The sequence below is a fragment of the Capricornis sumatraensis genome, chromosome 3, assembly GCF_032405125.1.
Source record: "Capricornis sumatraensis isolate serow.1 chromosome 3, serow.2, whole genome shotgun sequence".
Lineage (NCBI taxonomy): Eukaryota > Metazoa > Chordata > Mammalia > Artiodactyla > Bovidae > Capricornis > Capricornis sumatraensis.
Window position 1 is genome coordinate 169574389 of NC_091071.1, and position 13476 is coordinate 169587864.

At 44.5% G+C, this 13476-nt stretch overlaps 2 pseudogenes; one reads left to right on the forward strand and one right to left on the reverse strand.

Moving 5' to 3' along the window:
* On the reverse strand, window positions 1–762 carry LOC138076687 (translationally-controlled tumor protein-like; annotated as a pseudogene).
* Window positions 763–3928: 3166 nt separating this feature from the next.
* LOC138076371 (heterogeneous nuclear ribonucleoprotein A1-like) overlaps window positions 3929–13476 on the forward strand; it is a 56693-nt pseudogene continuing 47145 nt past the window's right edge.

Sequence of the window (13476 nt, forward strand, 5' to 3'; positions counted from 1 at the left end):
TTAACATTTTCCCACTTGTAAGCCATCCTTAAAATCATATATGGGGGGGCGGGTCACACCATCCTCATGGTAGTTCAGCAGAGAAACCATGCCATCTGGATTCATGTTTTTGCTGATAAAAAATGGACAATTTAAAAAAATGTATTATTTACTTCTATGGTGTTCTGGGTCTTCATTGCAGTGGCTTCTTTTGTTGCTGAGCACGGTCTGTAAATGCTCTGGCTTTAGTAGTTGCAGTTTGCAGGGTCTTGAGCTCCTACTGAGTAGTTGTGGCATGTGGGATCTCCCGGAGCAGGGACTGAACCTGTGACCCTTGCATTGGCAGATGGATTCTTAACCACTGGACCACCAGGCAAGTCCCAAGAACTGACAGGTTTTGTCAGCAAGGATGTACTTGATCTGTTCTGCAGCTTCTGCCATATAAAAGGTTTTACTCTTTCTGGTCTCTGTTCTTCAAGTTTCCCTTTGATTGACTTCATGTCATCTTTGATGTACTTCTTGTAGGCTTCTTCCGTAAAGGTGGTTTCCTGCAAGTGATGGTTCATGACAATAGCGACATGAGTGATTACTGTGCTTTCAGTACCTTAGCCTTCCAGCCTTCAGAGAAAGCATTTCCACCAATGAGTGATTCATCAATGTTACCTTTTGTCCTGTTGATCACCTTCCCCTTCACCTCCAGACACAGCCCTCTGCGACCTCCCAGATCTTGTAGGTGTTGGAGAACATCTCATGAGGGCTGATGTGGTCCTGGTAGATGATCATGATGGCAACTGGAGGGACATGACTTTGTTGCTAGCTTCCTAGGAGCCTGGAGCTCAGAGTAAGCACTCTGAGCAGGTAGATTCTTAACCACTGGACCACCAGGTAAGTCCCAAGAACTGATAGGTTTTGAAGTTAGCAAGGATGTGCTTGGGGAGGGGGGATGGGAGGAGAAAAGTGTGGGATCTCTTTTGATTATCAAGTGACAGAAACTTTGACTTCTACTGGCTTCAACAACATTAAAAGAAGAGTCCAGGATTACATGTTTTGACCCAGTTGAATAGAGGGATTCAAACAATAGTATAGAGACAGAAGAGACATTTAAAATACTTAACAATTGGCATTGTGTTATCTTTGAACAGATGTCAGAGGAGGTGTCCTGGAAGTCTCCTGCTGAACCAAGCATTAACTCTTTAGTTACTGGATCATAGGGAAGTTCAGAGGTTCCAGAAAGGTAACTAGGAGAAAGTAGGAGAATGATTCCTATCCCCAGGGGGTTCTGGGAAACATTTACTTCCCAACAGAAGTATTTCAACAATAATCAGCCATTCCAATGAGTACCAGATTAATAACAGCCCTGTGTTAGGATCTGGTTCAATTCAGTTCAGTTCAGTTACTCAGCTGTGTCTGACTCTTTGCAAGCCCATGGACTGCAGCACGCCAGGCTTCCTTGTCTATCACCAACTCCCAGAGCTTGCTCAAACTCATGTCCATCGAGTTGGTGATGTCATCCAACCATCTCATCCTCTGTTGTCCCTTTCTCCTCCTGCCTTCAATCTTTTCAAGCACCAGGGTCTTTTCCAATGAGTCAGTTCTTCGCATCGGGTGGCCAAAGTATTGGAGCTTCAGCTTCAGGATCAGTCCTTCCAATGAATATTCAGGACTGATTTCCTTGAGGATTAACTGGTTTGATCGCCTTGCAGTCCAAGGAACTCTCAAGAGTCTCCTCCAATACCACAGTTCAAAAGCATCGATTCTTCGGTGCTCAGCTTTCATTATGGTCTTCCATACATGACTACTGGAAAAACCATGGCTTTGACACGTTCTTTCTTTTTTTCTATCTCTCAGCTCTACCATCCCATATAGACTATGTTCTCAGATAGTCTCTCTCCCCTGGCTGAGAGATGGCTGCCCAGTGACTCCCAGGGCTATGTTCTTCCTCGTTCACATTCAGCAAAGACAAGTGAGGCTCTTTCCCCAGCAGCCCTAGCATGAAGTCTGAGATTTGGTCTGATGGAGCTGGCTGAGATCATATGCACAATCTTGATTGATGAACGTGGCTTGGGGAGGCTTGGAACGGGAGACTGGCTTAGGCAAGGTCTCCTACTCCACGTCCGAAGCCTCAGCTTAGAAACAGCTTCCCTGGAGTAGGTAGGCTTAGAGTGGGGCTGCTACCCCCAGAGAAAAACTGGGTACTGTTGTCAGAAGAAGAGGGGGCATGTAACATGTAATGGCTTGTTACAGCAGTAACAGGAAACTGCAAACACAGTGGCTTCAAATGACACAAATTATTCTGTTATAGTTCTGGAGGTCAGAAGTCTGAACTGAGACTTCGAGGCTGAGATCAAGGTGTTGGCAGAGTTGTGTTCCTTCAGGAGGTTCTGGGGCGAATCCCTTCCCTTCCTTTTTCCAGCTCCTGGAGACTCCCTACTTTCCTTGGCTCATGGTCATATCACTCCCGCTTCTGGTTCTGTTGTTACATTTCTTTCTCTGACTCTGACCCTCCTTCCGCTCTTACGTAAGGACCCTGTGATTTCACTGGAGTCATCTGGATAATCCAGGGTAATTTCCCCATTTAAAAACCCTTGACTTAAGCATATCTGCAAAGTTCCTTTTACCATGTAAGGTAACATATTCACAGAGTCCAGGGATTAGAACGTGGACATCTTTGGGCCAGAGGAACAGGGTGAGAGGTAGACATTATTCTGCCCATCACAGAGTGGATTCTGGATGGTAAAGGTAACAAGTGTCTATTATCTCCTTTGCCTGCCACCTCTCTGACTGCTCTTTTCTGTCTTTTGTAGATCTGTCCTCTTACCTGACTTTGAATATTGGGTTTCTCAGCTTTCAGCTCTAGACCTCTTCTATCCTTGCTCTATATTCTCTCCCCAGGCAAGCTCACTGAGTCCAGGGCATGATTACCAACTATGCTTACATGTTCACATTTCCAGCTCAAATATCTCTGAGTCCAGACCAGTATATCTAAATGTCCATTTAACACCTCCACTGGGCTGTCTCAATGGCCCACCAAATTCAAGATGTCTAAAACCTTGCCAAATCCAGCTCTAAGTCAGTAACTGGAGCCACCAACCCCCAAGTTATGGGAATCGGAAACTTAGACTATCATCCTTAATTCCTCCTCCCAATCCAATCCTTAGCTGAGTCTTTTCGTTTTCCCTTAATACATGTTATCTACTTCTTTGACTGCAAGGTCTTGTCAGATCTGCACTGCAGCACATGGAATCTTTTAGTTGCGACAATTTTACTCTCAGTTGCGGCATGTGGGATCTAGTTCCTTGACCAGGGATTGAACTCAGGCCCTCTGCATTGGGAGTGCCGATTTTAGTCACTGGACCACCAGGGAAGTCCTCTCTTTTTTATTTTTTAGATTATTTGATTGAATTTTATTTGTAGTAACAATAATCATTAAAACCAAACAAAAACAAACAATAAGCAAAAACAAAAACAAAAAAAATCTTCCACACTGAATGGGAATAATACCCATTTCAAAACCCTTTGAAGTTTGATTGAGCTTTTTCAATTTTACCTTCTTGATCTTAAAAACATCGATTTCTCTGTCTACTCACCTTTCACTCCAAGCTACCACTTTTGTCTTAGCTCTTGTCTGGACTTCTGCACTGGCTGCCTAAACTAGTCTCTGGGTCCATTAGGATCCACCTCCAGTTTGTTTTCCACACATTGCCAGGGTTATTTTTCCAAAATGCAAATCTGATCATTTAACTCACCCACTCAGAACACATCATTGGCTTTCCACTGCCCTTAGGAGAGAGATCAAAATCCTTCCCATGGTATCTCAGGGTTTACAGGGTCTGCTCCCTGTCTGTTTCTCTAATCTGTTTCTCTCCCTTCAAGAGTCTATTGGGTTTTCTGCACCTATGGATGCCGCCGAGAAAGCATTGTTGATGTCTTCCCCCGCCCCACTGCCGTCATGTCTAAGTCACGGTCTCCCAAAGAGCCTGAACAGCTGCGGAAGCTCTTCATCAGAGGACTGAGCTTTGAAACAACTGAAGAGAGTCTGAGGGGCCATTGTGAGCAATGGGGAACACTCCCATTGTGTAGTAATGACGGATCCAAACACCAAGCGCTCCAGAGGCTTCGGCTTTGTCACATACACCATGGGGGAGGAGGTGGATACGGCCGTGAATGCGAGGCCACACGAGGTGGACCGAAGAGTTGTGGAACCAAAGCAGGGCGTCTCAAGAGAAGATTCTCAAAGACCTGGTGCCCTCTTAACTGTGAAAAAGATTTTCGCTGGTGGCATTAAAGAAGACACCAAAGAACGTCACCTGGGAGATTATTTTGAAAATAATGGGAAAAAAGTCTGGGAAAATTGAAGTGATTGAAATCATGACTGACCGAGGCAGTGGCAAAAAGAGAGGCTTTGCTTTTGTAACCTTTGAGGACCATGACTCCGTAGACAAGACTGCCATTCAGAAATGCCACACTGTGAATGGCCACAACTGTGAAGTGAGACAAGCCCTGTCTAAGCAAGAGATGGCTAGTGCTTCATCCAGCCAGAGAGGTTGAAGTGGTTCTGGAAACGTTGGTGGCGGTCGTGGAGGTGGTTTCAGGGGGAATGACAACTTTGGTCACGGAGGAAACTTCAGTGGTCGAGGTGGCTCTGTTGGTGGCAGATATGGTGGCAAGTGGGGATGGTTATAAAGGATTTGGTAATGATGGAAGCAGTTTAGGAGGTGGCAGAAGCTACGGTGATTTTGGCAATTACAACAATCGATCTTCAAATTTCGGACCCATGAAAGGCAGAAACTTTGGAGGCAGTTCTGGCCCTGATGGTGGTGGAGGCCGATACTTTGCCAAACCATGAAACCAAGTTGGCTAAGGTGGTTTCAGCAGCAGCAGTAACTATGGCAGTGGCGGAAGGTTTTATTTACTGCCAGGAAACAAAGCCAGAGAGGACAGCCAGAGAAGTGGCAGAGACAGGTTACAACAGATTTGTGAATTCAGCCAAGTGCAGTGGCGGCGGGGCCTAGCTGCTACAAAGAAGACATGTTTTAGACAGTACTCATGTGTATGGGCAAAAAACTCGAGGACTGTACTTGTGACTAATTGTATAACAGGCTATTTTAGTTTCTGTTCTGTGGAAAGTGTAAAGCATTCCAACAAAGGGTTTTAATGTAGATTTTTTTTTGGCGCCCATGCTGTTGATTGCTAAATGTAATAGTCTGATCATGACGCTGAATAAGTGTCTTTTTTTTTTTAGGAGTCTATTGGTCTATTGGTCTCTCAATGTACAGATTGGGAGAAAATATTTGCAAATAATGTGACTGACAAGGGATTAGTCTCCAAAATTTACAAACAGCTCATGAGGCTTAATAGCATCAAAACAAACAACCCCATCAAAAAATGAGCAGAGTATCTAAATAGACATTTCTTCAAAGAAGACATACGGATGGCTAACACATGAAAAGAAGTTCAACGTTGCTAATTACTAGAGAAATGTAAATCAAAACTAAACTGAGATATCACCTCACACCAGTCAAAATAGACATCATTTTAAAATCTACAAACAATAAAGGTCTGAGAGGGTGTGGAGAGAAGGGAGCCCTCCTACACTGTTGGTGGGAATGTAAATTAGTATAGCCAGTATGGAGAACAGTATGAAGTTTCCTTAAAAAACCTAAAACTAGAGCTACAAATGAAGAAGGAATTGATAGGGCCTGGACTCCAGCTTAGGCCTGTTCATGCTGATCATGCTCGGCCACCTTTCCAATGGGCTCTGAACTCTGTGTTTAGTGCCTATGAAAACAGCAACAGAAGGATAAGCCCCCCTCCAGACAGGGGAACCTTGAAGATCGTATCTAGGTTACTCATCGCCTAAGAGAAAACATACACTAATCACCCCTTCCTCCAGACAGGCCATAAATTTTTCTGTCTCTATCTGAGTGTAACCTCAGGTTTATTGATTATTGGCTAATTGTTTGACTGAGCACATGAGCACATAGCACGTGAATGATGGGGTTATTGGGATGGTATTTTCCTTGGTTTATGTAAGTCTCAAGGAATTTGGGGTGGTGGGTTTGGACACGTACACATGGGGTATAAAAGATTTCTACAAATGCTGGTTGGGGTCCTTGGCTAAGAGGAAACTCTGCCTTGGGCCCGCTGGTGTAATAAACTGCACTCCACTGTCTGCATTGTCCTTCTGAGTGAGTTTGTTTCCTGGAACGCATGGCTACAACACCATCTGACCCTGTCATCCCACTCCTGGGCATATATCTGGAGAAAAATATGGTCCAAAAGGATACTTGCACCCCAACGCTCATTGCAGCACTGTTTCCAATAGCCAAGACATGGAAGCAACCTAAATGGCCATCAGCAGAGGAATGGGGAAAGATGTGGTACATACACACATATTTTCATGGAATATCACTCAGCCGTTAAAAATAATGAAATAATGCCATTTGCAGCGACATGGATAGATCTAGAGATTGTCATACTGAGTGAAGTAAGTCAGAGAAGGAGAAATATTGTATGACAACCCTTATATGTGGAATCTAAAAAGAAATGATACAAATGAACTTATTTACAAAACAGAAACAGACTCACAGACTTAGAGAATGAACTTATGGTTGCTGGAGGTGGAGGATGGATGGGGGAAGGGATACTTAGGAAGTTTGGGATTGACATGTACATGTGGCTATATTTAAAATGGATAACCAGCAGGGTCCTAATGTATGGCACATAGAACTCTGCTTAATGTTATGTGGCAGCCTGGATGAGAGGGAAGTTTAGCAGAGGGTGAATACATATATGTGTCTGGCTGAGGCCCTTTGCTGCGTACCTGAAACTATCACAGTATTGTTAATTGGCTATACTCCAATATAAAATAAAAAGGGTTTTTTTTTTTACAAAAAGAGTCTTTTGGTCTTTTATTTATTTTCCCCCCTCAAACTTGCCATATTCTTCCTCATCATTTAACCATGGCATATTCTGTGTAGTCTGCTAGACCTCTAATTCATCTTTCATATTTCCCTGGACCCTTTTCAATCTCCTGGACTAGATCAAATTCTCCCATTGTAAACTGTCATTGATTTCCCTGATAGACTGTGTATTTCACCCAGGTAGTGCTAACACAATTCTAATTTTCCATTTAGTCGTCTACTCATTTTATTAATTCTTGTTCTCCTCAACACAACCACTACGAGTCAGTAAGCTCCAGGGAAGCAAGGTCTCTGTCTGTGTCTGTTCACCACGAAATCCCAGCCCCTTGCTCTGGGTGCAGTTCTCATCTCTTAAAATCACAGTGCACATGCTCATCCTTGGATCAGGACCCTAAGGTTTGTTCCAAGGTCATATACCCAGCAGGTGGGTAAATTCCAAATCTGACTCCCAAACTTGTCTTTTCTTCTTTACACTCTGCTGTCCTTTCAGGTGAGGGAAGGGTTGGGATTGTGCCATTTTGGGGTGTGCAGATAGATAGAGTGCCTGATGAACTATGCACGGAGGTTCATGACATTGTACAGGAGACAGGGATCAAGGCCATCCCCATGGAAAAGAAATGCAAAAAACCAACGTGGCTGTCTTGTGAGGCCTTACAAATATCTGTGAAAAGAAGAGAGGCAAAAAGCAAAGGAGAAAAGGAAAGATATAAGCATCTGAATGCAGAGTTCCAAAGAATAGCAAGAAGAGATAAGAAAGCCCTCTTCAGCGATCAACGCAAAGAAATAGAGGAAAACAACAGAATGGGAAAGACTAGAGATCTCTTCAAGAAAATTAGAGATACCAAGGGAACATTTCATGCAAAGATGGGCTCGATAAAGGACAGAAATGGTCTGGACCTAACAGAAGCAGAAGATATTAAGAAGAGGTGGCAAGAATACACGGAAGAACTGTACAAAAAAGGTCTTCATGACCCAGATAATCATGATGATGTGATCACTAATCTAGAGCCAGACATCTTGGAATGTGAAGTCAAGTGGGCCTTAGAAAGCATCACTACGAACAAAGCTAGTGGAGGTGATGGAATTCCAGTTGAGCTGTTTCAAATCCTGAAAGATGATGCTGTGAAAGTGCTGCACTCAATATGCCAGCAAATTTGGAAAACTCAGCAGTGGCCACAGGACTGGAAAGGGTCAGTTTTCATTCCAATTCCAAAGAAAGGCAATGCCAAAGAATGCTCAAACTACCGCACAACTGCACTCATCTCACACGCTAGTAAAGTAATGCTCAAAATTCTCCAAGCCAGGCTTCAGCAATACGTGAACTATGAACTCCCTGATGTTCAAGCTAGTTTTAGAAAAGGCAGAGGAACCAGAGATCAAATTGCCAACATCCACTGGATCATCATGGAAAAAGCAAGAGAGTTCCAGAAAAACATCTATTTCTGCTTTATTGACTATGCCAAAGCCTTTGACTGTGTGGATCACAATAAACTGTGGAAAATTCTGAAAGAGATGGGAATACCAGACCACCTGACCTGCCTCTTGAGAAATCTGTATGCAGGTCAGGAAGCAACAGTTAGAACTGGACATGGAACAGCAGACTGGTTCCAAATAGGAAAAGGAGTACGTCAAGGCTGTATATTGTCACCCTGCTTATTTAACTTATATGCAGAGTACATCATGAGAAACGCTGGACTGGAAGAAGCACAAGCTGGAATCAAGATTGCCGGGAGAAATATCAATAACCTCAGATATGCAGATGACACCACCCTTATGGCAGAAAGTGAAGAGGAACTAAAAAGCCTCTTGATGAAAGTGAAAGAGGAGAGCGAAAAAGTTGGCTTAAAGCTTAACATTCAGAAAATGAAGATCATGGCATCTGGTCCCATCACTTCATGGGGAATAGATGGGGAAACAGTAGAAACAGTGTCAGACTTTATTTTTTGGGGCTCCCAAATCACTGCAGATGATGATTGTAGCCATGAAATCAAAAGACACTTACTCCTTGAAAGAAAAGTTATGACCAACCTAGATAGTATATTCAAAAGCAGAGACATTACTTTGCCGACTAAGGTCTGTCTAGTCAAGGCTATGGTTTTTCCTGTGGTCATGTATGGATGTGAGAGTTGGACTGTGAAGAAGGCTGAGCGCCGAAGAATTGATGCTTTTGACCTGTGGTGTTGGAGAAGACTCTTGAGAGTCCCTCGGACTGCAAAGAGATCCAAGCAGTCCATTCTGAAGATCAACCCTGGGATTTCTTTGGAAGGAATGATGCTTAAGCTGAAGCTCCAGTACTTTGGCCACCTCATGCGAAGAGCTGACTCATTAGAAAAGACTCTGATGCTGGGAGGGATTGGGGGCAGGAGAAGGGGACGACCGAGGATGAGATGGCTGGATGGCATCACTGACTCGATGGACGTGAGTCTGAGTGAACTCTGGGAGATGGTGATGGACAGGGAGGCCTGGTGTGCTGCGATTCATGGGGTTGCAAACAGTCGGACACGACTGAGCAACTGAACTGAACTGAACTGAGTTCTAGAAACTTCATCTGCTTCCTGAAGTCTTTGGAAATGAATCTGAAAAAGGATGACAGTTGGCCTGAACTCACAGGGCTGCGGGGTGGTGGTGGGGAGTTCTGCTTTCCCTTGTTCTTCCTTTTATGTTTTGGTTTCCTCCCTCCTTCTGTTTTTCTCCTTCCTTTCCTTTCCTCCTTCCCATTTTCCAAAATATGCACGAAGTTTCTGCTCATTGCCAGACTCTGTTCAGGAGGGTGATGACACAGAAGGTGAATCAGACAGAGTCTCTGTCCTCAAAGAGCTCAAAGTCTAGTCTGTTAGAGTCTTGGTCAAGTAAATAAATGCCAATCCAGATTCATTTCCTCTTCTGTAAAACGGGCATTGTTCTTACTACACCAGAGTTTTTGGGTGCATGTAACCACACTCAGTCTGGAATGAAATTTATTAGAAGGACACTGGATGGATCCCAGGATTGAAAAGAAAGCAGGAGAACCAGACCCAGAAAACAGGAGGGTGGGCAGCTAATAGAGCCAAGGAACTTGCTTGTGAGGACAGTGCCCCTGGCACTGCTCCCACTGTGACTTTCCCAGTTGTTCCCTTGTCTTTGCAACTGTCCCCCAAAATTCAAAGACCAGGTGGGAGCGTCCCATGAAGCTAGCATGGGTCAGTCGCCCAGCCAGACTCCAGCTGCCTAGCCGTATGGACAGGAGGGAACTGCCTCCTGTCATGGAAGAATGGGAGTTGGCAATCAGAACCCCTGACACAGCTTCTCTCATTTCCCTGCGGTTCTTGGGTGACACCAGGGTCAAAGGATCTCTTGAGAGGTCATCTATCCAGCCCGTGTCTGGACAACGATCAGCTCTTAAGTAATAGGACTGGAACTTGAATTTGGGTCTAGCTGGCAGAGCAGCACTTAGACCTTTTGGCTGCAAGCAACAGACACCACCTCTGCCAGTTTTCAGCAAAAGAGAATTTACTGGAGGAATGTGGTCGAGGCTCAAAGATTTATAGGCAGCTGGAGAAGTAAGTTAGGGGACAGACAGGAACCAAAGGAGAGATGGAGGGTCTAGGATCAGTGGGGAGACACACTGACACTCGAGCACTGCCACCACCAGTGTAATGAATGACCTCTAACAAGGTCTCTTATCTTGGCTGCACTCTCTAAATTCAAATTCTCAGGTGAATGTGTTTGACAAGGTTAGTTTCCATCATGGACCTGTCCTCCAGGGTGAGAAGAAGGATATGGTTTCTTTAGTGGCATGGGTCATTTGGAGTTACTTTTCCATCAAGGTCACAAAGAAAATTGATACATTGTTGAGGGGTATATCAGTTATCCATTACTGCAATGATAGTGCATAGCAAACAATCACGTTTCCAAAGCAAGCAACAATAAGCATATACATCTGGTGGTCAGCTAGGCAGCTCCACTGATTTCGGTTGGACTTACATGCCTGGGGGCTTCCCTGATAGCTCAGCTGGTAAAGAATCCGCTTGCAATGCAGGAGAGCGGGTTCAGTCCCCGGGTTGGGAAGATCCCCTGGAGAAGGGAAAGGCTACCCACTCCAGTATTCTGGCCTAGAGAATTCCAGGGACTGTATAGTCCATGTGCTTTCACTTTCACTACATGTCTGGAGGTTGCCTGGCTATTGGCTGATTTAGACTGACCTTGTCTGACCTTGATTTAGTAACCAGTGGGTTACTTCTGATATGTTCTCCTGGGTAATGGCAGAGGCAGGAGAGGAGGCAAATCCTATCACACAAGTGTTTTTTAAGGCCCACCTTACATCACATTTGCTGATATCCTAGTGGCCAAAGCAAGACACGTGACTAAGACCAGCATCTGAGTGAGAGCACTGTGACATTTCATGGCAAAGGCTGTCGATACAGTTGCCTCTCTCTCCACGTCTGTATGTTCCACGTTCACTGATTCAACTGACCATGGATCAAAAATGTTTGAAAAAAAGAATTCCAAAAAGGAAAACGAATTACATAGCATGTACATTGTATTTACAAGTATTTAAACAGCATTTACAATGTATTAGAGATGATAAGTAATCTAGAGATGATTTAAAGTATAGCAGAGGATATGCATAGGTTGTGTGCAAATACCATGCAGATTTTGGTATCTGAATTGGGGGTGCAGAGTCATGGTTGTCCTAGAACCAGTCCCCAGCAGACACTGAGGGAAGACTGCACTGGGAAAGGTGAAGAATTGGTGCCATTTTTGCAGTCCACTGGGAAATGTCTAAAAGGAGCCAATGTCTGTGACAGACATCAAAGTCCACGTTCTTTCCATGTTCCACACCATCTGGGGCACCAACCAAAGGTGTTTTTCTCCAAGATGGGCCTCTGTCCTTATTCAGTTGTATCACTTTGAACATCAGTTTCACGAGAACAGGGACTTCTATCTGTTTTATTTGCCTGTAACTCCATTGCCTAGAACAGTTCCTGATGCGTAGCAGGTGCTTAAGAAATACTGGCCAAATGAAAATTACCTTGTAAACTTACCTTATGCATCTAACCAAGGTTTTTGCTTTTGTGAGGAGGCTGTGTATTATGGAGTAAAGGACTTAGATTTGGAGACAAACCAGCCTGAGTTTTTATCTGGGCTTCATCCTTTTCTACCAGTGATCTGGGGCAAATTATTCAGTCTTCCTGAGCCTTATTTCCCTCTAGCAGAAACAATTTGGGTGGCTTTTCAGTGAAACTTCCTCATTTTCTGGTAACTGTCCCTCTCATCTTTACATATTTCCTGTGCTGGGGCTTCTATATTTTGTGACCCTGTCCCCCTCCTCCAACCTTAACTCGGCTGATCGGACAAAGGGAATAGATCTGAACCAAAATGGGCCAATCAGAGTCTGTCAGGAATTTGGAATTTCAGCCTTAGTCTGATTGGCCTCTTAAATGGAGGAGACAGGCACGCAGGAGCTGGCTATGGCCACTTCACACCAGAGACAGCTGGTCTACAGCAGGAGAGAGGAATAAAGCCCTCATTCAAGATTTCTCAGGCCCAGTCAGCTATAAAACAGCTGGCTAGGCAGCTGGGGTAGTCTCTGGATCCAGACTGAACCTTGGTTCAGATTCTGGCTCTATTACTTACTAGCTGAGCCATATCACTTCTCTGTGTCCTGGTTCTCATCTGTAAAATGGGAATGATATTAATATCTGCTTCATGAGGTTGCCATAATGATTAAATAAAAGTGCACAGAAGAATATCTAATACATGAGAGTACTAATCCACGTGCATGTATTCCAGATCATAGTTTCTGATTCTTAAAATTAATACTGCTTTCCCATCCCAACCCACCCCCTCTCAGGAAGCACTCACTTCAGTGGATTGCTGATTCCAGTGCAAAGTATCTGAAAGAATACCACTTTCACATGTGAAATGGGGAAAGTTAAGAATCTTCGAATTCTTAGCGAGGATTCAATGAGATGAGTACAACTCTTGGCATAGTGTAGGTATTCAGCATTTGCAAGCTTCTCATCCTTCCTACTCTGCTTTCCTCAGGCTCCAACTGGGGCCAAGCACAGGAGACGGTGCTTCTCGTGTGGATGGTCTTGGCCACAGCTTGATTTGGCTCCTTTCTAAGGTGAGCCAGATCCGTTCTTACAAGATCCTTAGAACCACTGATCTCAATGCCTCATTCTGCGCTCAGATGCATGACTCACTGCTCCTCAGGTGCCTCCCCACAGAAGACTTCATCTCCGATGCACTCTAGATATTTTTCCTGCGGAGGAAGTGACCCAGGGCACAGCAGCTCTTGGTGGAGGCAGGGCTGGTGTGGGGAGCACGAGTAGACAGATAGGAAACTTACCTTGCTATTTGTCCTCTGCTGATACCATCTCTTTCCTGGTCTTTGGGAGCTACATGTTGCTGTTTAGTTGCTAAGTCATGTCTGAGCCACTGGACTGCTGGGGAAGTCCCTAGAAAGAGCTTCTTGATTCGTGTGATGGTATTTCAGGGTGAACAAGTCCATGACAGGAGGGTTTTCTTCCTCTCGGCCGGCTTCTTCAGCCCTCCCAGCTCCTCCTTTTGAGGCCCCTACTCTATGACC